This window comes from Tamandua tetradactyla, chromosome 2 (assembly GCF_023851605.1).
Source record: "Tamandua tetradactyla isolate mTamTet1 chromosome 2, mTamTet1.pri, whole genome shotgun sequence".
Classification (NCBI taxonomy): Eukaryota; Metazoa; Chordata; class Mammalia; order Pilosa; family Myrmecophagidae; genus Tamandua; species Tamandua tetradactyla.
The window spans coordinates 78,552,926-78,577,238 of record NC_135328.1 but is presented as its reverse complement, the minus strand read 5'-3'; the positions used below and the strand labels follow the sequence as shown (position 1 = coordinate 78,577,238).

The 24,313-nt window shown below is 36.9% G+C and overlaps 1 protein-coding gene and 1 non-coding gene across 3 annotated transcripts in view; one reads left to right on the top strand and one right to left on the bottom strand.

The window, feature by feature from the left end:
• Positions 1-24,313, top strand: part of ADAMTSL1 (ADAMTS like 1) — a 998,876-nt gene that overhangs the window by 646,762 nt on the left and 327,801 nt on the right. The window lies entirely within an intron of this gene.
• On the bottom strand, positions 13,573-13,763 carry LOC143675410 (U2 spliceosomal RNA). The gene has a single exon (XR_013171635.1). It is a non-coding gene; the product is annotated as a U2 spliceosomal RNA (small nuclear RNA).

Here is a 24,313-nt window from a genome sequence, read left to right as displayed (position 1 = left end):
TTCAGCTGAAAAACTACAGTGTATTTTCCTTGCACAATACTCCTCAGTGAGAAAGATCTTGCTCTAATTTTAAAGTCTGATAGAACATGGCTTTTCGAAGTAACTTCACTTAAGACTTCATTTGTACACTGATTGTCATGGTCAGGTTCATATGTCAACTTGGCTAAGTGGTGGTACCTATTTGTCTGGTTGGGCAAGTGCTGTCCTGTCTGTTGCAGTGAGGACATTTCATAGAATTAAATCATGATCACGTCAGCTGCATCCGCAGCTAATTCCATTTGTTATCAGCCAAGGGGAGTATCTTCTGCAATGACTGATGCTCAATCTAATCACTGGAAGCCTTTTAAGGAGGATTCAGAAGAGACAGGTTTTTCTTCCTGCTTCAGCTGGCGAGCCTCTCCTGTGGAGTTCGTCTAGACCCTCCATCAGAATCATTGGCTTCACAGCCTGCCCTACAGATATTGAACTCTGTGTTCCCACAGTCACGTGAGACGCTTTTATAAATTTTATATTTGCAAGTGTTCCCTGTTGATTCTGTTTCTCTAGCGAACCCTAATTAATACATTGATATTAAAAAATTGTGGCAGGGTTCTATCCTCTACATTTCACATGCATTTTGCACTCAGGCAGTCTCTAGTCATGAAGAAGCATGGGTGTGAGGAAGACAATAGTGCTTTAAAGGACACACTTTATTTTTCAATCTCATGGACACTGAACACTGAAAGCAGTTTTGTATACCAGAAGAAAGTAGGCTTTCCTGAGTCCTGGAGCTGCCATGTACTGTTTATAGTATTCTCTTGAACAAATCCATTAATCTCTCTCAGTCCTATTTTCTTACCTGTAAAAATACCTTTCTCATATATGTACAAAGAATGTTTGTTAATACAGTGTTTGTGGTAGAAAAAAAATTGGAGACTAATGGATGGGAGGTGGTTAAATAAAGTGTGTTAAGTCTATACCGTGGCATACTATTCAACCATTAAAAAGAATGAGGTGGATCAATATGTACAAACCTGTAAAGCTCTTCCAAGACATATTAACTTAAAAAAAAAGTTGTGTGAAAATATCTATTATTATAGATAATTTTGGTCAATTAAAAATATAACCCCTAAAACAAATTGTACCTAGGTGTACAGCATGTCTCAATGTCTGTAAAGATGCCCATCTAACTGATCACAGTGATTATATAATAATAAGCAGAAAGGGATTGAATGATTTAAGGGGGAATTTCATTTTTTATTATATATGCTTTTGTAACATTTTAAGTTTTTATAATGAAAATGTTTTCCTGTGTTACTGGTTAATTAAAAAATAAAAATGTAGATGGGAGTAAGGCTGGGAAAAATATTTTAAAAGTTGTCAAATATGTATTTATTTTGTTTGTTGGTCTTTGTTTTGGTTTTGGTTTGTTTTGCATGTTCTGCCTGCATGGGCAGGCATTGGGAATCGAACCCGGGTCTCCGGCGTGGCAGGCGAGAACTCTGTCTGCTGAGCCACTGTGACCCACCCTGTATTTATTTTTGAAATATTAAAATTACCTCCTCACAAGGTCTTTCGGAGAATTATATGATAAAATAGCTTAACAGCACTCAGCAGGGTACCTAACTCAGTAATGCTGGCTCTGCTCTCCCTCATAATTTTCAACTCCTTCATTTCTTCTGACAAAGTTCTCTTTCCAGGAGAATGCACTATTTTTAAGAAGTGAAAATTAGATCCTTTTTTAAATTCTGGGGGCCAACCTTTCTCTATGGCATCATAGATTGTATTTCTGAATGACAGGTTCTAAGTATTCTGGAACAAGAACTTAGCCACATCTCTGGCAGAACTGCAAGCTTGTAATGCCTCTTCCTTTGAGTGAACTATACACAAGCAAACTTCTATTCAACACCCAGATCCTAGGCTAGACAACTGGGCCATAGGCAGCTATAAAGCTTGGCTGTTCTTTAGCTGGACATATACTTGATTAGAATTGCTGTGTATTCTCAGAATCATATCCCAGGGGACCAATTACTATCCTCCAGACTGTATCTAATGTAACAACAAAACTCGGACATGTGTAGAATGGTGACTGAACTAATTGTAGGGCTCTTTGGTTTGTACATAAGTGTTTCTCTTTTTTCAGCATTGAGAAGTGCTGCTGACACAAAGGATGTTCTTTAGGGAACCCATTTTCAAAAACAACATAATTTCCCTGATTTGGCCCAAAGTTCTTTTTTTTTTTTTTTTTACATGGGCAGGCACTGGGAATTGAACCCGGATTTCCGGCAAGAACTCTGCCTGCTGAGCCACCGTGGCCCACCCCCAAAGTTCTTTCCATTTGTGCAGAAATCAGATAACAAAGGGAAAAGATTAGAGATAGAGAAAGGATGAATGGCTTTATTTTCTGAGGGCAGAGTTTGGTCCAACCGAAGATAGCACCAGTGCTAAGGTTTGATCATCTCGCAAGTATTTTTAATCTTCAAATGTAAGTTCACAGAATGCCATGTGAGCAACTGGAAGTTGATTTTGGTTCAAAACAGATAATTTCTCTGTCAATAAACATTGAGCATTTAGAAGAATGGTTGAAAATATATGTAGCAATTAATCTGGGGGGAAAAAACCCTCGCATTTTATGACTAACTGTTTTATCATTTGTGGGCTAAAGAAATAAACATTTTTTTAAATGATTTACAGATTCCTTCATTTGGTGGGTCTGGTGGATATGGATCTCTCTGTAGTGCTTGCTGCCAGGCAGCGCGCCAAGTTTATTGGGTCGCTCCCCTCCTCCCCTCCGGTGGGTTGGACCCTTCTGCTTTTCTTCTCCCCCAGGCCTTCCTCTGACTGCTGCACTTTCTTGTCTTTTTTAATGCTCTTTTTTGACATCTCTTTATTGGATTCCTCCTAAGCCTCTCTACTTTTACTTTCTCCTTAATGTGTTCTCAATTTCTTATCCTCTGCCTCAACTTTTACTCTCTGGGGAACTCTGTGGTATGAGCACTACTCAGTGAAAAGAAGCCAGGCTTCGGAGCTCTGCTACTTACTAACTTTATGGTTTGGGCAAGCTCTATAACTTCTCATAGCCTCAGTTTCTCCAGTCCTAAAGTAGAAATAATAGTCATACTCTCTTCTCAGGATTCCTTTACAGGAATCAGCCAGATAATGTATGCACGTGGGAGACACTCCATAAACTTTCATTCTCTGTTCCACTTACCTTGGCAAAGATTAAGTAATGTGACAGCCTTACAGGTGGAAGGGCCGTGTGAGGCAGCAGCCCACATTCTCCCATCAGCGTTAAACATTTTCTTCCAAAGATTTAAATTCCCTTGCTAAGGAGAATTTCGCTCTTGCTCACAACTCAAGGTAATATGAAGAACAACAAATTGTTGAGTAAGACATAAAAGGGAATATATTGAGAGGACTGACTTCTACCCAATGGAATCCTTCTGGTTTACTTAGAGGGACATAGGGGATCCCCCACCCCCTGCTAAGTTCATCAGAGTTACTTTTCTTCCAAGACGGCATTATATCATGGAGATTGTCATTGGGAGTGTTTGCAATAGTTGTAAATGGCTTTTGATTCCCTAAGAGCAGACTTTCCTGAAGAGTCACATATTCCAAGCCACATGTGTGATGCTGATCAGCAGGGAATCCAAGTGCCTCACATAAAGCTATATTCTTTTCTTGTGGATTGGTGGCTAATGTCATGCAGCTGCTTTCCTAAGGCTCTTAGTATGGACAGGAATGCCTTCTTCATCACCTTAGAATATGACCAGTTGCCTGATGGAAACTCTGAGGAGAAGGTTCAGCTAGGTCTTAACAGGTCCATTTCTTGTCATTAATGGTACACTACTGGCTTGATGGTTTTTGAAGGAAAAAAAAATCCTTCCTCAGTTCAACTGATGAAAAAGATTAAAGGAAGAGTCTGTTATTTTTATAGTGTTGGAATTTATAAGATTTAGAAAAGCTGTGATGAGTCTCATCTCCCATAGACTTTACACCTGGCAAAGTCATAGACTCATAGACTGTTACAATTAGAAAGAAATTAGCATATTTAAATCACTGAATTCCCACAGCTACCTTGAAAAGTGTGTATTACCTCAATTGTACAGATAAAGAAACTGAAATTTTCAACAGATGAAATACTTTACCTACCACACAGCTAAAGAATAGTGCTGCTAGGTTTGTGTAATGCCAAAACCCATGCTCATTTCACCACAACACAAGAGAGCACAAAGATGATCTAAACTAACTCTCTCATTTGGCAAATGATTAAATTGAAATACAAAAATTTAGGGCTCAAGAATTCTTACAACGTATGCTATTTTTTGAGAGAAGATATTCAAACAAGTTTACCTTAGCAGTCGTAATTCTGCAAGCCTAGAAGGATATGAACTGTTGGGAACTTTAAGTGTGCAAATTAAATACAACAGAAAAGGCAAAACCAAGAATCCCTTCTGAAAGCATCCCAAATATCCTCCCCTTTTAGCTTTTCTGCCTGTCAAGAGGATATCAATTTATTGAGTCAATATTCCTCAGAACCTACTTTCCAAAGTCCTAGTTCCCTGACTTGCGTAAGATGTATAGCTGGCCTCTCTTGAACCAGATAGAAGCTTGAAGTGGGGATTTTAAAGTGACTTAGAAGGAAAATTATTACTTCAGTTCATCCCTTGGCAGAGTGCCTTATGGAATGAAACCAAACAAGCTGCCATGCACAGGTTGCTAACATGCAAATACTTGTCTGTGCTTGGCCCTGTTTCCATGAGCCTAGAAATGATAAGCAGCAGCAGATCTTCTGATTAACAACAAGATGGGTTGAAATTCCAGCAACATAAACTTTTACATTTTTCCATTTCAGAAGTAACTCACAGACCTTTGTGTTTAGTACTATGCATTATTGCAATTAGTTGACTGGCTTTTGTACTATACTTTTACTTCTAGAAATATTTCTTTGCATTTTAAACATTATCTTTCCTTTTAAAGGAAACTGTGAACTTTAAGGAGGTTATCTTTGAGGTTTGGCTGTATTTTTCTTTATAATGTAGCTATAAGCAGTGGCTACGCATGGCTCCAGAGAGCAATTAGTTTGAGTTTTAAATTCAGCTTAGAATTTTGAGTGAAATACAGTCATCCTAAAGGGAGGGGTAAAGAGGCATTATTTAGGTTACTTTTCCTTTGAGTTTTCACTGAGCAAATACACTTCAGGGCTCATGAAACACCCATTTTCTATAATGTACCTGCCTCCTTTTCCCAGCAGTATGCTCATTACAAAAGCACTTTCTCTAAACAGCAGTTTTTAAATGATATATCACAACATTTCACAATGTGAAATTTATAACTTTTAAAGTTTTCTTTCTTTAAAATATTCCTAGGAATTATTTACTTTGAATTGTTATAGATATTAAAAGTATAATTGTTATAGCTATAAGGTTTGTACAAACTTCTAAATCCTTATAGGACTGTAATTTGAAAAATAATTTTCAAACTATTCTCTACAGAGCAAACTTGTCATCACTACTGGATGATGGAGTACACACAGCCAGGTTTCTAGGCACAGTATCCCTATTTTATCCAGAACAGCTTTCCTTTTGCCTGCTTTACTTATTGATGTTCTATGTAGAATTTCTTTGGGAAAAATTGTTCTGCAACGAAAGAGCTTGAAACCCCTCCTTTTTCAAACTTTTTTATAATATCTCTTCCAAATGGTCTTCTAGTTCCTGCTGATTATTTCTCAGCAAGAAAATTCTCCATCTTGTCTAATTTTTTGTACCATCCTCATTTCTAGGAAAGTGTTTCTTGTGTGAGCTGATATATAGTTTCCTATTATAAATCACTAGATAGTTACGAACTATTTACATGCAAGTCATTGTGCTAGAAGCAAATGAAAATAAAAAGATTTGTACAAGATTTACTATTCTCACATGTTTTGACACTTGAGAGAGGAAGAGAAGAAAGACAAAAATGCAGTTATTTGTAATCCAATGAAGAGTCAGATAAATTGTAAAGGAAAAGTATAAGGAAAGAGCTAAAAAGAATTTTTAGCAATCTGTTACCCCTCCCCCCTCCAAACAAGCAACAATGACAGATAAAATATAAAAAGATAAAACAAATGACATAGCTAGGTTCAAAAGCCAGATAAAATTCTCCGTGGACCAAAAATAGAACAGAAATGCAAAATGGTGAGCAGGGCTGATACCACAGGTATTTGAGCTCCAAGACTGGAAGTTATTGGTTGCCTGTAGATCAACTCCTGTTGGATAACTAGTGCTAAATTTACTTCACAGGAGACTGGAGGCCTTAGCCAAGTTAAGGATTTGATATTAGGAGCTTGGATGGGGCTCTCTGTTGTGAAGAGAAGCTGAAGAATATTTTAAAATATAGGGGCCTATTGCCTTAGATGAGTTTTAGCTGCAGCTGAGGGTTCTAGAATGGTTGATGGACATGGATATCACATCATCAACCAAAATTCTACCAAGCTACACTTTAGCTCTGTGACTGGACTTGCAATTTCAGCATTATGTATTAAGATCCAATATTCCAGTAGAATATATATACATAATGTACAGAATATACATAGACTATGAGAACCATTTAGAGATAATCACAAAAGCATTAGCACAGGAAACAGGGAAGGACAAAGAGAAAAAAGAAAAACAAATCTTTCCACTAAAAATAAAATTCCAAGACACATTCAGGAAATATAATACCAAGAAAAACAGCCAATAATATTAAAATTCAGTCCAGCGAAATTGTATGAAATGGTTTGACAAATATTTTAAAATTAATGTTGTTGGAAACACATTGAGAAGTAACAGCTATTTTTAAAAATCAATAAAAACTAGGACACAGAATCAGGCAGAAATGAAATTTTAAAAATAGATCAATAAAGAAAAGAAACAATTAGAAAATTTACAATTACAGAATATAAAGTTGAAATAAAAATCTCAATAGATAGGATAAATTCCAAACCAGTCACAAGAGAGAATTAGTGACTTTGAAGATAGCAGTGAAAAATTTACCCAGAGCACAGCCCAAAATTTCAGATATGGTATGATTTGAAAAAACCTCCTGAGTCTCCTGAAAAGATATAGAGATTGACAAAAAGGTTCCAACATAAACCCAATAGCTGTTCACAAAGGAGAGATAGAGGGAATAGCATTGTATATTGCAGAAAGGAAAAAAGGCAAGAATATTTAAACTAAAATAACAATGGAAGTGCTTAACAGGAAAAGTAAAAATCCATACCCAGACATAGAGTGTCCAACATCAAGTCATTAAGGATAAAAGAAAAATATTAAAAGCTATCAGAGAGAAGACAGTTTACCCACAAAAGAATGAAAATTAGACTAATGGAAGAAATTTCTCAGTTATAAGAAAGTCCTGTAGATATGAGTTAATATCTTCAAGGTACTAACGGGAAATTACTGTCAGTGTAGAATTTTGTACCCTATACTAATAGTCTAAAGTACAAGAAAAATAAAATCATGTCTGATATGCAAAGATGAAAGTTGATTATCCATAGATAGCAAGTTGATTATCCATAGTGAAGTTAGAATTTCACTAAAATAACTGTTAGAGGATGTAGTTCAGGAGGAAGATGGTAGGCATTAGGAAGGTATGGTCTATAAGAAAACAATTATAAGATGACAATGAGCAGCCCGATGGGTTGTGTGAGTGTGTGCGCATGTGCATTACGTTGCTACTGCTTGCTAGAATGCCTGTCTCTCTTTTCCTAATCAGCATATGGGAGTACTGAGCCAACTTAACCCCTTAACAGGAATTGCTTTGACCACTGAAGTGTGTGTTGAGAAGGAAACAATTAAAGGCCAATACGACCATCTCCATGCTCTCTCTTTCCCTGCTCTCATGACCACGGAGACCATGTGTTCTGAAATCTTGCTTCTCAAAGGATGGTGTGGGGACCAGCAGCATTGACATCATCTGGACTCTTGTGAGAAATGCCGAATCTCGGGTTCCATCCCAGACACTCAGAATCAGTGTAATAAAATCCCCAGGTGACTCATATGTAAACTAAGTTTAAGAAGCACTGTTTTACCAGGTGGTATAGCTTCTCTCAGCCTGGTCACTGAGTTACCATATAGAAAAACTGCTCTCAAGACTCAGACATTGCATGAGTAAGAAATAAACCTTTGCTGTGTCGTGAAAGGGATTTTGGAAACTTGCATTTTCAGAACAACTCATCTATCTTGGCAGCTATGGTCAGTGTTATAGGCAGAAAAGTCCTCCAAAGTTTCCATGCCCTAATCCCTGGAACCTGTGAATATATAACATTACATGGCAAAAGAAATTTTGCAGATTAATTAAGGTTACAGAGCTTAAAATAGGATAAGTAGCCTGGATTATCCAGGTGGACCTAATCTAATCACATGAGCCTTGCAATCAGAGTGAACTTTCTCCAGCTGGAAGCTGAAGAGATGTGGCAAAGGGGGGCCACATAAGAGTGCAAGCATAAGAAGGATTTGAAGCACTTACTGCTAACACTGAGATGGAGGGAGCCATGTGCAAGGGCCAGAGAGAGGCTTCTGGTAGCTAATGATGGTGGCTGATAGCCAGCTAGGAAACAGGGCCCGCCATCCTACACCCCAAAAGAACTGAATTTTGGTAATAATCTGAATGAACTTGGAAGTGGGCTCATCTCCAGCGAGGAACTTATCCCTTCAACACCTTCATTTCAACCTGTGAAAATCTATACAACAGACCTAGTTGAGTGATCTACAGATCTGGGAGATAATAAACCGGTTTTAAGCCAGTAAGTTTGTGGTATTTGTTGTGGCAGCAAAAGAAAACTAACACAGTAAGAAAACTAGCTGTTACCATAACTGTTTTTATTTAATATTTGGCTATTAACAAGATGGCAATGTTTAGTGTGTATATTAAGTTTATTGTTGCATTTGGGAGGAGGATAGAAACAAAATAAATTTAAATTTTCAGGAAATTTGAGTTGAAATGTGAATTTAACATAACTTATCCACTAAAAGAACAGAAGTACAAATAAATAGCTGCCAAAGTAGCAGAGGAAATATTTGGGAGTAAAGAGAATCCTATCAGTTTAACAGAAGTTAGGAAAGGAGAAAAAGGAACTGTTACCAGACAAACATGGGTGCACTGTCCTATGTGCCCAAAAACCAATCCTGTGACACTGAGGTTTCAAAGACAGAAAGAGCTTTATTGCAGAGTGCAACTTAAGGGGACAGATGGCATCCAGGCCTCAGAGCTGTCTCCCCGAACCAGAGAAAGTCTGAGTTTTATAGCGTTTTCGCAGAGGTGAGTTTATGATAATGAGTTCAGTGGCTCAAGGTGATGAGGTTAGAGGTGGCCTTCTGGTTGAGTATGCACAGGGAGATGACATAGTTAGTCACAGGGCGTAGGTAAGAAAACGGCAGTCTTAACGCAATGATGGGCATGACTTTCAGTATCAACTACTAAGTTTCAAGACAAGATAAGGGGTGAGTAGAGGGTCCCAAGATTATCCTGGGACGATTCAGTTATATTACAAAGCAAGTATCCACCTCTGGGTTACTGTTCAGTGAGTTACAGCAGTTACAAGTGTTAGCTTTGGCTATGTTCCAACAGATCAGAAAGTTAATAGGCATGAATAGGCTATAGTTCAGTAAATTATAATTACATCTGTTAGTCTGTCATCATAGAAGATAGTAGGACATTTCTATTAGAAAGAATAGAATACATAAAAAAAAGGATATAAAAAATTTAAATTTACATTACAAAATTAACAAACTTGGCCTAGCAGAGAGAGAGCAAGTATATAATATACATTTTAAATACATAGGGATGTTCACAAAAATTGGCCACAAATTGGATGTCAACAAATTTCAAAGTATCATTAAAGATCTACAGACCACAATCTCTGACCATAATGCAAGAAAATAAGAAATTAGCAAACAGTAGATGGATGATAAACTTGGGTTTAAAAACTCAGAAATACATTTCACAATAAACCATAAATCAAAGAAGCCGTCACAGAAACTACAAAATATTCTGAACTGAACAAAACTAAACTTTGTAGGCTGCAACTAAAGATTTTCATTAAAAGGCAAAAAAAAATTTTTTATTTAAAAAAATTTTATTATTTAAAAATTAAAATGAGAACATTCATTTCAAAAAGCTAAAAAATAAACTTAAAGTTTAAATGAAGTAGGAAGAAATAACAAATAGAAGAAATTAATAAAATAATTACATTAATTCATTATAAAATTGAAAAAAATTACAAAATAGGAAAAAATTCCAGAAATTCTTATTGAGGGGGGAGGTACAAATCAACAATGTCAGTAATAGAAACGAACATTAGATATTTTTAAAACAGCCAGAGATGACAACAGTGAACAACTTTATGCCTATAAATGTGAAAACCTATAAGAAAATAATTTTATAGACAAAAATTCCTGAAATGGATTCTCTTAAAAATGACCTCCCTTGGCCCTTAACTTTAGCCCTGGAGGGTCTCGCTCCTTCCCGCAGTCTTTCCGCTATCATTTTGGAGGATCCTTCCTTTCACCAAAATCCCCCAGAAGCCTCAGAAGCTGCCCCAGGAAAGAGCAGAAGCTCCCACTTGCATCAGGCTGTTCTCCAGAGCTAGAGGAACAAACATCTACCTAGACCACTCCACAGTAGGCAGCAGCTGAGATCTGCAAGAAAACTACTCGGAGAATGTGAAACATTTCAGGTATAAGGAAGGAGCAGAAGGCTATATCTAATCTGGGACTTTGACAGGTACCAAGGTTACTGGAGTCACTTTCCAGAAATCTAAGAACCTCCATCCCCCTTTGTCATCATAAAGGCAGATGTCTACAAGAGGTAAGTTTCAGATATCTATAGGTTTGGGGTAGAACCCAAGATGGAAGATTTCTGTCAGCAAATGGAGCCAGCAGCTCCCCCAAAATTCTGAATTCTGGATGAAGTTGTCACAGATGGAGGAGAATGAAGAGAAAGAGGCCCATCTAGAACTCGGTGGCATAGAATTGGTCATGAATGAAGCAGTGTATTCAGTCCTTCAGGTATTGAGCATGTCCCAGGCACTGTGCCCCAACCCAGAATAAGGTAATGATGTGGTAAATACATTATGGGATTATTAATGCAATCATCAGAAATGAGAACACTTTGACATTTCAAAAAGTAACTGTAGGATGGTGCAATGGTGGCTCAGTGGCAGAATTCTCACCTGCCATGCCAGAGACCCGGGTTCAATTCTTGAAGACTGCTTATGCAAAAAAAAAAAAAAAAAAAGTAATTGCAGCTTGATCTGAAATCTGTACCCTTTCCATCAATTAATAAAATCGTGTCTTCCTTGCAAATGTTCTAATAAATGTTCACGGTGATGAATATACAACTAAGTGATGATATTGTGAGCCATTGATTGTACACCAAGTATGTAATGTTCATATGTTAAGAATGTTTGTGTTTGTATGTTGTTTTGTCAATAAAAATATTTTTAAAAATAATAAAATCATGGCTTCTTGACTTTTGAAGAAGAAAAAAGAGATTAAGGGCATAGAATGGTCATGACCCATCTCTGTCCCTGGGACCCTTTCTAGCTTTGTAGATATACTCCTAAAACAGCACCAACAGCAAAATAGTGTTGTCTAACAGTATCTGCACAGCTTCCCCTCTAACTTCTCATTCTACTACAATCAGGCTTCCACCCTCAGCATTTTCTCTTACCCTTTTTGTTAAATTGTTGCTTATTGCACAGTTACTATATACTCATTTATTCCCTTATATAATGATCATAACAACCCTCAGAGGTAAATAATATTATACCTATTTTATAGTGAGGAAGTTGAGACTTACCTAAGTAACTTGAATAGGGTCACACTGACAAATGGAAGGAGGGTTCAAGCCTAAGTCAGCCTGATTATAAGCCTTCACCCTTAAAGACTGCCTGCCCTCTGCCATTGCTCTGAATTCCTTGCCTCCCACTCTCCACGTCTGGCTCTAGACTCAACTATGTGGTTGTTTTTGTTTTCTTTCATTATGCGTCTAAGTTTCAACCAGGTTGATGGATGTTGCTATAGTATACTAATTTCCAATCACTGCTATGTACTATGCTGTTGAAAAGATATATTAAAATGTATTTATCCAGTTATCTTTTGTGTTTTTAGTTCCCAGTTTTGTGCTATTATGAACAATGCTATTTTAAACATTCTAGTACATGTCTCCAGATGTACATGTGGAAGATTTTCCAGGTTATTATATGTAGTAATGGAATTTCTAGACTGTCGAATCAGAACTTGTTCAAACTTTGCAAGATAATACCAGGGTTTTTCAAAGTGATTGTTTTAATTCACACTCCCACCAAAATCATGTACTTTGTTCCTCCATATCCTTACCAATGCTTGATATTATGAGACCCTTTCATTTTTGGCCAATCTTGTGGTTATATATCTGGAATATACCCAACTTAGTCATAGTGTATTATATGTTGTTTACATACTTCTGGTTTGGGTTTTTTAGTTTAGGATTTCTGTGTCTATATTTTATGAGTAATTTTCTTTCCTATACAGTTCCTATCTGATTTTGAGAGAATGAATTAGTGATGTTCCCTCTTTTTCTAGTATTCTGGAAGAGTTTATTTCAGGTTGAGAGTATTGTTGCATTTATTTCTCATAAACCTTGTTTATAAATCATGAGTCCTGTGTTTTCTTTATGGGCATATGGTTTAATTACTGACTGTTTTTTTTAAATGGCTATAAGCAATATATTATAGTGATCAAGAGAATGAACTGTGGAGAGAAAATGCCTAGGTGTAATCTCAACTCTATGACTTAATAGCTACGAAATCATTTAACCTCATGAGGTTTTCTCATCAGTAAGATGGTATTCAAAGCCTTGTTGTGTGGATTGAATGAGGTGGTATATGTGGGTGGATTGACTGAGTAAATCTGTAAAGAGCAGAGAGTGGAGGGAAAGAGTGTATGCAGAATAGAAGGTAGGAGGTGAGATAGCATGTAGAACAGCATCTAGCACATAGTGCATTCTAGTATGAGTTAACTTTTATTATTATTTTTGTTTCTTCTTGAATAGTTTGTCTCATTTGTCTAAAACTTTTCAAATTTATTGGCTTAAAGAAGCTGGACATAGTTTTCTGTTACCCTCTTATTAATTCTGACCTTATCTTAGTTATCTTTTGCACCTTTAATACTGTTTGGACTTTCTTTTTTCTTAATATTGTCATTTAATAGTTTGTCACAAGTTTATGTAATTTAGTCTTTTAAAGTACCTGACTTTTGGCATTGTTGAGTCTATGGCTTCCATATTTTTTGTTTCATTGACATTTGTATTATTTTATCCCTTCTTCTTTTTCTGGATTTATTCTATTGCTCTTTTTTCTAATTTCTTAGGTTTGATGCATAGTGTTTCAGCCTTTCTAGTTTTTATATATAATGTTCACTAACTACTGCTTTGGTTGCATTCCATATTCATTATCATTCAGTTCTAGCTATTTTATATTTTCCATTATGATTTCTTCAGATCATAAACTGTTCACAAGTCTGTTTATTAATTTTTAAACCTGTGGGACTTTTTTTTTTTTACTTTTTCATACATTTCTTGTTCCCCCGAGGGGGGTGCACCGTTTCTGGAAGTACTGCAATACCAGGTCGATGCGAGGAGTGGACGGAGCAAGCTCCTATTCCATCTCCCAACTCCAAAAATCCATTTAATATATTGGCCTTGGATAGAGGACATATCAGATATTAAACTGATAAGAACAGATACTACACTTGATCTTAGCCAAAAGGCTGAGAAGCGATCCCTGTGGTACTTTTAAAATCTTTTTTATTAGTCTAACAATTGCACTGTGGTTTAAAAAAAATACATGGTCTTTTCCTATTGACTCTTTGAAGTTTGTTGAGACTTTATGTGTTCTTGAAGAGAACGCATTTCCTGATTTGGAGTTGTTAGCTTCTATATATAAGTATATATAGAAGAATATTAAATGTGGTTTTCAAATCTTCTACTCCCTGATTATTGATTTTCTTTTTCTTTTCATTTTTTAACCTATTTAAAAGTATTTTTAAAAATCTCCTACAAGGTTTAATTTGTCAGCTTTATCTTGTTTTCTGCTAAGATAGCGTTAACTATTTGGAGCAGTAGTATTAGATAGATGCAAGCTTAAAATCATCATATCTTCCTGAAGAATTTAACGTTTTCTCATAGTGTGCTGACCATCTTTATCACTAATTATACTTTTTGCTTGAAAATTTATTTTTCCTGATATTAATATAGCTCATAAACTTTCATTTGGTTAGTATTTGCCTCATACATATTTTCCTATTTTATTTTCAATCTTTCTCTCTCTTTAAGTTTATGCATGTCTCATGTAAGCATATTTGTAAAGTTACAGTCTGATGCTCTTTTCTCTTTTTAGTCTATTTTTTGTTCATTTTGAATACCCATAATATTGGATTTATTTCTCCCATCTTATTTTGTGATCTCTGTTTGTCCTGCTTTACTCTTTTTCCCTTTATGCTTTCTTTGAAAAGTGAGGCTGTCTTTTATTACACTATTATTTTCTTTTTATACTTTTCTCTCTACTGCTTTTTAAACTTTTGATTTTGAAATACTTCGAAACCGACAGGACAGTTGTAAAAATAGCACAAGCCCCCTACAGAGAACTCCAACATTCCCCCAACTCTCCAGAAACCCAAATCCACTAATTTTAACATTTCGCCACCTTTGCCATATCATTCTATCTCACCTCCTACCTTCTATTCTGCATACGCTCTTTCCCTCCACTCTCTGCTCTTTACAACATTTGAAAGTAGGATGCATTCATAATGCTCCTTGAACACATAATAAGTCCATGTATATTTCCTAAGAGCAAAGATATTCACTTATATGATCCTTAAGGGCAGTTACTTAATAGTGGCTTAAGCATATGTTCTAAATTACATTTTTTCTTATGTCCCAATAATGTCTTTTTGAGTCTTTTCTCCTCCAGTTATAGATCCAATACAGTATGCCTTATGTACTTAATTGTCATTCTCTCTTGAGTTCTTTCATTTTTTAAATTGTGGAGACATGTAATCACTCATATCTCCCCACCCTAGCCCCTCCCAACACACCCCTCAGTGAGTCACATCCGCTGTGCTGTGGTTCTCTCCCCGCCGTCCTGGCTAGGGCTTTCCATTCACCCCAAACAGAAACCCTGCACCCATGGTGCATCCACTTCCTTTGCCCCTGGCCTCAAACCTGGCAATCTGTGCTCTTTCTGTCTCTATAATTTCCATATTCTCTGATATTTTCTTTGTGATCATCATGGGGCTTGAAATTTAACATCCTAAATCTATAAAACTTTCCTTTGCTTTCATACCACCTTAACGTCAACAGTAGACTCACACAGTGTCCCTATGGCCCTCCTTCCACCACCCTTATCTAGTTCTTGTCACAAATGACACGATTATACATTGAGTCCCAAACCACTGATCTATCATTACATTTTGCATATTGGCCCTTTTCTCCCTGCAGGAAATAAAAAGTGGAGTTACAGACATAAAATCTAGTAGTACTGGTATTTATACTTACCAACATCATTATCTTTACCAGAGATCTTTATTCTTGTGACTTCAGAACTCCGTTTAGCATTTCTTGTATGCCTGAACTAGTGGTGACAATGTCCCTCAGCTTCCATTTATCTGGAAATATCTTATTATCTCCCTCATTTTTAAATTTTTTTTGAGAGAGAGTTTTGCCAGATACAGTATTTTTATAGCATCTAGTCCTACATATTGTCACAAATGGAAATCCCTGAATTCATTCTTGGACAAATATTTGTGCCAGGCTTATACTAGGCCCTTAAAATTTGGTAGCTTTTCATGCCTTCATTGCTTCAGAGAAGACAGAAAGTAAAACCAATAATCAATACAATGTGGTTAAGTCCAAGGATAGAAGTCTGTACAGGATACGATGGGATCTCAGAGGAGGTTGCCTCACACAGGCCAAGGATAGCGTTGTCAGAGAAGGCCAAAGGAAGTGACGCATGCGCTTTGAAGAAGTTAGCCGGGTGAATGAGGGGCGGCCTGATTAGACAATATCAACTAGAGGATCAGAGTCTTCAGGGGGTGGCCAATATTCCCGTGTAAAATGTGGGGCAGATGGAGAAAAAGAGGAGAGAACTGACGCTAGAGAACCGGCAAAGCTAGGTCCGCTCCCCAGAGAAACTTGAATAATTTATTCTATTGCTGCACCATTTCAAGGAGAGAAAAATAGACTCTGGAAGGCTTGAGTCTCAGGATCTGTATGTCATGCTGATGAGGTACAGAGTGGGAAGAGTTTAGACACCCTTTTCCCTTGCTAACCCTATTGGGATTCAGCCTTAAAGAGAGACGAAAATGGGAAAGGAAGTTACCACTGTCCAAAAGTCATTTTCCAGTTTTGAATCTCCTGTCACTCTGCCTGAACTACATCATTAGTGTAAAATCTCGCTTCATAGTTTTCAACATCTGTCTTCCCCATTAAGTTAAAAGCATAACAAAGGCAAGGGCTATTCCTGACTTTGCTGTACCCCAACACTTGGTAGAGTTCTCTGTTTGAGGATATGTAGTTAACAATTTTTTGAAGTGACTAAGTGGAAAACATTATTGGTCATTCAAACCTTACTCTAGATGAGTTTAATCAGTTTACTTTTCTTTTTACCCTTATCCAAGTGCAGCCCACTGAAGGAAATGGAACCTTTATAGAAAGACTAAAGGAAAATAACTTTGGAGCCTAATGCTTTTCAGGATAAGGCTGGTGCTAGGAGGTTGCTCTTTGAGTTTCAAAGCATAACCTGAACACACTGGTTTCCGAGGTCAGAATATCTTTCTCTAATTCTTTTTTAGTTTGTTAAAATATGTCTATGTTCCAAGATCAACAAACTAAGAAGTATGAGCACATATGAACAAAGTCGAATGTTGTCATCCTTTAAACTTATAACCCAGTAATTCTGGCACATGATACTGTCTGATTAGACTCATATGTTAAGAGAATCATAAGTCACTTTAATTAAAATTACATTTAAGCAACTGCAAGTATTTCTAGAGGCAGCAGGCAATGAAGAAGAAAAAATGCTTTATTTTTGTATGTGAAACGAGCACAGTCTAGGATTCCTCTGAAGACCCCTAGATCTGTAAAACTCAGGAATAACTCTACCTTCTGTGGCTTTAATAATAGTAACACCTTACTAGCGAGTGCTAGCACTGTTTTAACACTTTATTTTATATTAACTCATTTATGTCCAGTTTGTTCCAAGGAGCCACCAAATGACAATGCCAACCATGTTTAGGCCAGGGTGAATACTGAAGGCTGAGGGAGGGATAGACCTTTTTCTTTTATTTAGGGGTTGACTGCTTACACTGAGTTCTGAAAATACGGCCCAGCCATCCAATAACCTGCTACAAATTGAAAGCTGGTAAGACAAGCATCATGGAGCAGTGACGGACTCCTCTGGGTAAGGAGAAAGCTTGGGATGTGGAAAGAGGAGGCAAAGATGTCATCACTGGCCTCATATAGATCCTGTGTCCTTGGAAAAGAGAAAGGGAGACAGGAAGAAACTCAGAAAGGAAAGGGGGAAAAGAGAACAAATAGCTTCTAGGTCCTGAGTAAAAGGGAGAACGGATTTCTTTCTCTAGTTGTTTAAGAGAGGCTTTTTAGTCTACCTTACAACAAACTACAGGGAACCTCCCTCACACCAGGCCTACTGCCTGACCCCATTTAATAAGAAGTTCCCTGCACTGCTGCTTTGTTTTACTTAGTTTGTTCTGATTTCATAGTATCAGAATTTATAAACTAATCCCACTTTTCATGGTGTTGCCGTAAATATCCTCCAATTTAGCAACCATGAGTTCACATCTTTGGTTTGGAAAGTGTTGTCACCATAACCATGATGCAGCTTTCATAACCTGAGGAGACTTCTTTAACAGAATCATTTTAAATAACATTAACCATGAACTTTGATGTCTGCAGCAGGAATTCTGATCTAGAGATTGGAAAGACAAGTGAAGAGGGACAGAGGATCGTTAAACTCTCCATCACTTTGCCCAGAGTAACCCTACCTCTTGCCCTTCGGTCCGAAGTCCGTAAGGAAAGAGCCAGCTAATCTTCAGTGGGATCACGGGAGTCTGAGAAACACCTTGTTTCTTCTCTTTGGAAAATGTGGCATAAGAGCAGCCTGTCTTGCCTCTTGCCAGAAGACTGCATCGGTGGTCAGGCGTAGAGCCCACCACCAGAGAAGAGCGCAATGAGACAAGACACTGTTATTCCATTCCACTGATTAAAGAATAGATGTCTTTCTCCTTTACCTATAGACCCGGAGCTTCCTCTGACTTGAGAAGGCTAGCCAGTCCTGATTATTCTTCAGTGAGCTGACTGGGTGGTGATCCAAATTTGAGGCTGAGCTATGCTTTGCAGAAACTGATCCAGGTTAACCTTAAGTTGTGTGCTGCAACAATGTGACCAGAAAAGCCCCAGAGGTATTTCAAGTCATTCAAGTCTCTGTCTTACATGCCTCCGGGAAGGAGCTTTAATTTGTTACAATGCCAGGGAAACTGTTGTGGTGAGTCAGACCCAAAAAGAAATGAAGCCTACAGGCAATATCAAGTGGTTCATTGTAGACTGGGAAGGGGAGGAGTGAAGAGAGAGTACTGGGGTCTTCTTCAAATGTCCAACATGGCTTATCTTTGAATTGCTCTGGAGAGTATCCGTTTAAATTTTTCTTTTGACTGGCATAAGCACCCCATGTTCTAGGAGACAATGTCAGTCTCCACATATGCACTCCTTTGTAATTCGTCAAGCCCCAGAAACTTCTAAAGAACTTGTTTTGTAGCAAACCCAATCTGTAACAGTTTAGCAACAGTGTAAGTATTTTTGTGCTAAAATATCTCCTCTATACTATTCCTTCCCCTAACCTGGCTGTCCTTCACAAATATTTTGGCAAATGAAGTCTGAAAACAATAAGCTGTATAAGTGTGTGCTTATGAAATTAAATGGTTATTATGGGCAGGCCACGGTGGCTCAGCAGGCAGAGTTCTTGCATGCCATACCAGAGACCCAGGTTCGATTCCTGGTGCCTACCCATGCAAAAAATAATTAATTAAGTAATTAAATTAAATGATATGCCATGTTTTTAAAAAGTATTGCAAATTACTACTTCAAATACAGCTTGTTTTCTGGGGGCGGAAGTGAGGAAAGGAAAAAGAATACTTATTTTAGGCTATAATAAAAAATAATAAAAAGCCAGAAATGCCGATTTAAGAAAAGATACTGATAAGCTGGAGCTAATTCAAAGAAAAGGACTAAAAATAATAAAAGGCTCCAAGGAAAAATTGAGAGAATTTAAGAATATAACATGACAAACTACAACCAGTTCTGCAAAAAACTCTCGGGAATTGGATTCCAAAAGTCTGCATTGTTCAAAGGAGAAAAAAATGTAAGCTCTGAAATAAAAATTACCCAAAGGAAGAAAGTTAACTCTTAAAACTAAATGTTTTAAATATTTTTACTTAGAGAAGCTCTTAAATGCTTAAAGACATTAAAAAACTAGCCTGGCAAAACATGTGTTTTCAGATAAGGAGCTGTAACAGAGTGAGTAGGGTGGTTTAGTTTATTATAGCATACATTTTGTATTTTGTATTTTTATATCTAGACCTGAAAGAACGCATTGGAGCCAGTTAGGACTGTTGCCTATACCTGAATCCTGTGTTCACCTAGTAGGCATGTGGTAGGACACACCCAAAGTTTGAATAAATCATGGCCTATATTAGGGTATTAAAATGGTTAGTAATTAATTTTCATGGACATTCCTTTTCCTTGAATATGTTCTTTTTTTTTCAAGAGTATTGAGAGTGTCCTGGGAGAAAATAAAATAAAATCTGTAAACGATTTGTATATCAAGGGAAAAAAAAGAATTAAAACAAGAACTTGTAAATTATATCTAAGATAGATGAAAATATGGTATCCCATAGTTTCCTGATTTTGATCAAAGTCTGTTGGTCTATTTTAAAAAGAGGAAGAATAAGCTAAGAATAGTTTTTACCTGCTCTTCTATGGCACCGCTCTCCCAAATCAACCCCATTTTCTGTTCTTTGCAGTCACAGTGGTCTGTCAGAGATTTAAATATTATATCCTTCCATTATAATAGAATGGTCTTTATCCCAGTAGTCTGAAATAGATAGGGCAGGATTTCTTTTTCATTTTTCATTTCTTTTTCATTTAACTTGCATAGACGCTAACAGTCTTGTACAAATAAATGCTTCTGATGATGATCTCGATGTTAGTATAAACAAGTGGCCAAAAATTGTGTGCTAAAGCAGTTACTTAACATTAGCACTTTATAGTGCACATGTATAATACTAAATGTTATCTAAAAATTGCAAGTGCCTGATTATTTTTTGAATAACAGATGATTTAGCACATCTAACATGTCTTAATACTAATGTGTTAAATTTGTTTACATGGAAGAAGAAATATCGTTTTCCCTATTCATAAGTAGGCAAGAATCCCCACTCAATTCCGAGTATCTGAAATGTACAAGTCATCCTGTAAAATTATTTTTAAAAAAAGAAAAAGTAGATTTTTCATCAACAAATTTGATTTTTATCAATTTTATGCAAGATTTACTAAAACAGAATCGGGGTTTCTCCAATGAAAACCATAAACTCTATTTTATCTATTTACTTTGTTAGTCATTCATTTTTGAATAAATATTTGAGTACCTGGTATACAACAATGAGGCAGATGGTCAAAGGTCTCTGTCCTCCTGGAGCTTATGCTTCAGTGGGAGGGGACAGATGAAAATAAGTATTATACATGAGTAAATTGTATGGTATACTTGAAGGTGATAAGAGTAGGAGGAAAAAAAAAGAAAACTATGGCAGGATGAAGTGGAATCAGTATTGGAAGTGGGGGTTTCGTTTCCAAATGGAACAGAACCGTTAGGCCTTGTTAATGGATTACCAAGCTAGCAATATCAGCATCACCTGGAAACTTGTTAGAAATGCAAATTTTGGACCCCATCTCCGATCTGCTGTATAAGAAACCCTGGAGGGTGGGGCCTCTGCAATCTTGTAGTTGAATAAACCCTCCAGGTAATTTTAACGTGCACTTAAATTTGAGAACCACTCTTCTAAAGTTCTGGCCTGAGAAAGAAGACCTTCTGGTTGACCGGATGGGGAGGTCTGCATGAGGAGAACATTTAGCAGGGGATGGGAGGATCAAGAGTTCAGGTTTGGAAATGAGTTTGTGGTATCTGTTAGATATCCAAATGGAGAGACTGCAGTTAGGTATGAATCTGGAGTTCAGGAGAGGGATTTCAGTTGGAAATGGAAACTGAAAATTGATTATGTTGCTGAAGACAAAATTGCATAGTAGATTGGATCATAATAATGGATATTTACTGTTTTTGGTCTCATCTTAACTGCATAGAAGAAGGAGAAAGCAAAATAATAAAGACCAAAATGTGTAAAAGTAGCCTACTGTACATTTAAGTATGCTAATCTGAGATTTGAGAGCTTTAGAGAGCATATTTTACAGTGTCTATATCCATGCATAGTAGAGGAACCTTTTAGGGTAAACTTTTTACGTTTTACTATCAATAAATTAAAGATCGCTAATATGCTTTTTAGTTTTTTCTTCTGGAATACTTTCAAACTTACAAGACAGTTACATTTCTCTACAAGAAAGCATATCCCTACTTGCCCCCAGGTACTCAGATCCACCAATTTTAACATTTTACCACATTTGCCATATAATTCTGTCTTTTCATCTGTCTATCCATTTATCAATCTATTTTTAAACACTTAAGGGTAGGTTATAGTCATTATTCTCCTTGTACATTTAATACTGCCATGTACATTTTTTTAAGACAAAGGAAACTCATTTACATAACCACTTGAAGTACAGCTATCAAGTTCAAGTAATTTAAGATTGATATAAAGCTTACATTCTATATTTCATTTTTTTCATATGTCCCAATAATGTCTCACTGAACCTTTTATCCTTCCTTGCTATATCCTAACCAGGAACATACATTGCCATTGCCTCTTTAGTTGCTCTTTTTTCTTTTTTTTTTTTTTCATTGTGGAAACATATACACAACACAAGCTTTCCCATTTCGACCACTGTCAGGAATACCATTTTGTGGTTTTAATCACATTTGCAGTATTAAGGTCCCCTCACCAACTTCTACTACTGAAACTTTCCCATCTCACCAAATAGAAACCCTATATCCATTATGCCTTAACTCAACGTTCCCCCTTCCTCTCACTCCTGGTAACCTGTACTGTAATTTCTGCCTCTATGAGTTTGAACATATTCTCTGATATTTTCTTTGTAGTTACTGGGGGACTTAAATTTAACATCCTAAACCTATGACCATTTTGTTTGCTTTGGTATGAACTTAACTTGAACAGTACGCACAAACTATGTTCCTTATAACCCTCAGCCCCCACCTTTATGCAGTTCTTGTCACAAATTGAATGTATTTATGCATTAGGAGTCCAAAACCACTGATGTATTGTTACATTTGGTATATTGGCTTTTTTCTTCCTGTAGGAAATAAAAAGTAGAGTTACAAACAAAAAAATATATAATAGTATGGACATTGATATTTACCCCAGTCATTATACTTTATTTCTTTATGCCACTTCAATCTATTGTCTACTTGTGCTTTCCTTTCAACCTGCAGAACTCTCTTGCATTTATTGTCAGTCTTGTCTCCTGGTGACAGAATCACTCAGCTTTTGTTTATCTGGCAATGTCTTAATATTTGTCAAAATTTTTCAGTTTTAAAAGACAGTTTTGTTGGACATAGAATACTTGGTTGGCAATTTTTTTGTTTTCAGCACTTTAAATATGCCATCCCACTGTCTGCTTGCCTCCACAGATTCTGATGAGAAACCAGGACTTAGTCTTATTCAGCCTCCCTTATTTGTTGCTTCTCTCTTAGTGCATTCAGAATTCTCTCTTTTTCTTTAGCATTCATCTGGTTGATTATAAAATGGCATTGTCGGGCCTATTTGGATTGTCCTTCTTTCATTTCATTGAGCCTCTTAGAGGTATATCATGTCTTTTGTTAAATTTGGAATGTTTTCTGCCATTATTTCTTTGAATATTCTCTCTGTTCCTTTCTTCTTTCATCTTCTTCTAGGATTCCCAAAATGCATGTATTGGTATGCTTGTTGATGTCTCACAGTTTCCACAGGCTTTGTTCATTTTCTTCATTCTTTCAGCTCATCAGGCTGGATGATTTCAATTGTCTTCTCTTGTCCACTGATTCTCTCTTCTGCTGGCTCCAATATGCTGGTGAAACCCTCTAGAAAATTTAAAATTTCTGTTACTGTGGATTTCAGCTCTGTTTGGTTCCCTTTCATAATTTCCATCTCTCTATTGATATTCTCTTTGTGCTCATCTATTGTTCTCCTGATTTCCTTTAGGTCTTTGTCTATGTCATCCTTTCACTCTTTAAGCATATGTAGGACTATTTTTTTAAAATAGTCTTTGTCTAGTATGTCTCAGGTCTAGTCCTCTTCGTGGATGATTTCTAATGCTTCAATATTCTCCTGTGCCTGGGCCCTTACTTCCTTTTTCTTTGTATATTTTGTGACATCTTGTTGAAACCTGGGCATTTGGATATTTTAATATATTATCTTTGGAATTTAGACTCTCAAATGTCTGTTCCTTAAGCTTGTATCTACCTAATCATTATGACAGAGTTTTCCTTGATTGCCAGACGCTATCAACAACAACAGAAAAGAAGGATTAGAAGAAAACACCTTTCCCAGCTTTGCAGATTGATCTGTGTGAGTAAACTCCTTCAGGATTAATCCATAGTCAGTTTAGAGTATAGCTTTAGGCCAAAGCATAGAGGGCCTTCCTGGTATTTTCTGTGCATTCTTTTCTTGGGCATATGTGTTTGGTACTAGAAATTCCCCAGTTTGCATGGTTCAGAACGTACCCTCTTTCCTAGAAACCATTTCCTTATGGTCCTAGGCACTGCACTGTTTGTCCCACAGTCAGCAATCCCTTGTCCCAGGCAGTGCAACCTGACTACCCTCCCAAATGTTCTCTAGGAGAGTTCCATGAACTCTAGGAGAGTTCCATGAACTCCCTCCAGGAGAAGTTCTGGGATGGTGAGTCCCTCAGTCTACCACCAGACATATTGAGCCAGACATACATCTTCCCAGTTTGTGCCCTAGGGCTATTCTATGTCCTCCAGGACCAGGGATCCATACTGGGAGCGCTGTACAGCTCTGTGCTAAGCCCAGTGAGGGAGGGTAGAGGGGCCAACCAGGAAGCCAAAAGATCCTACCACTTTAAAGTATCTTCT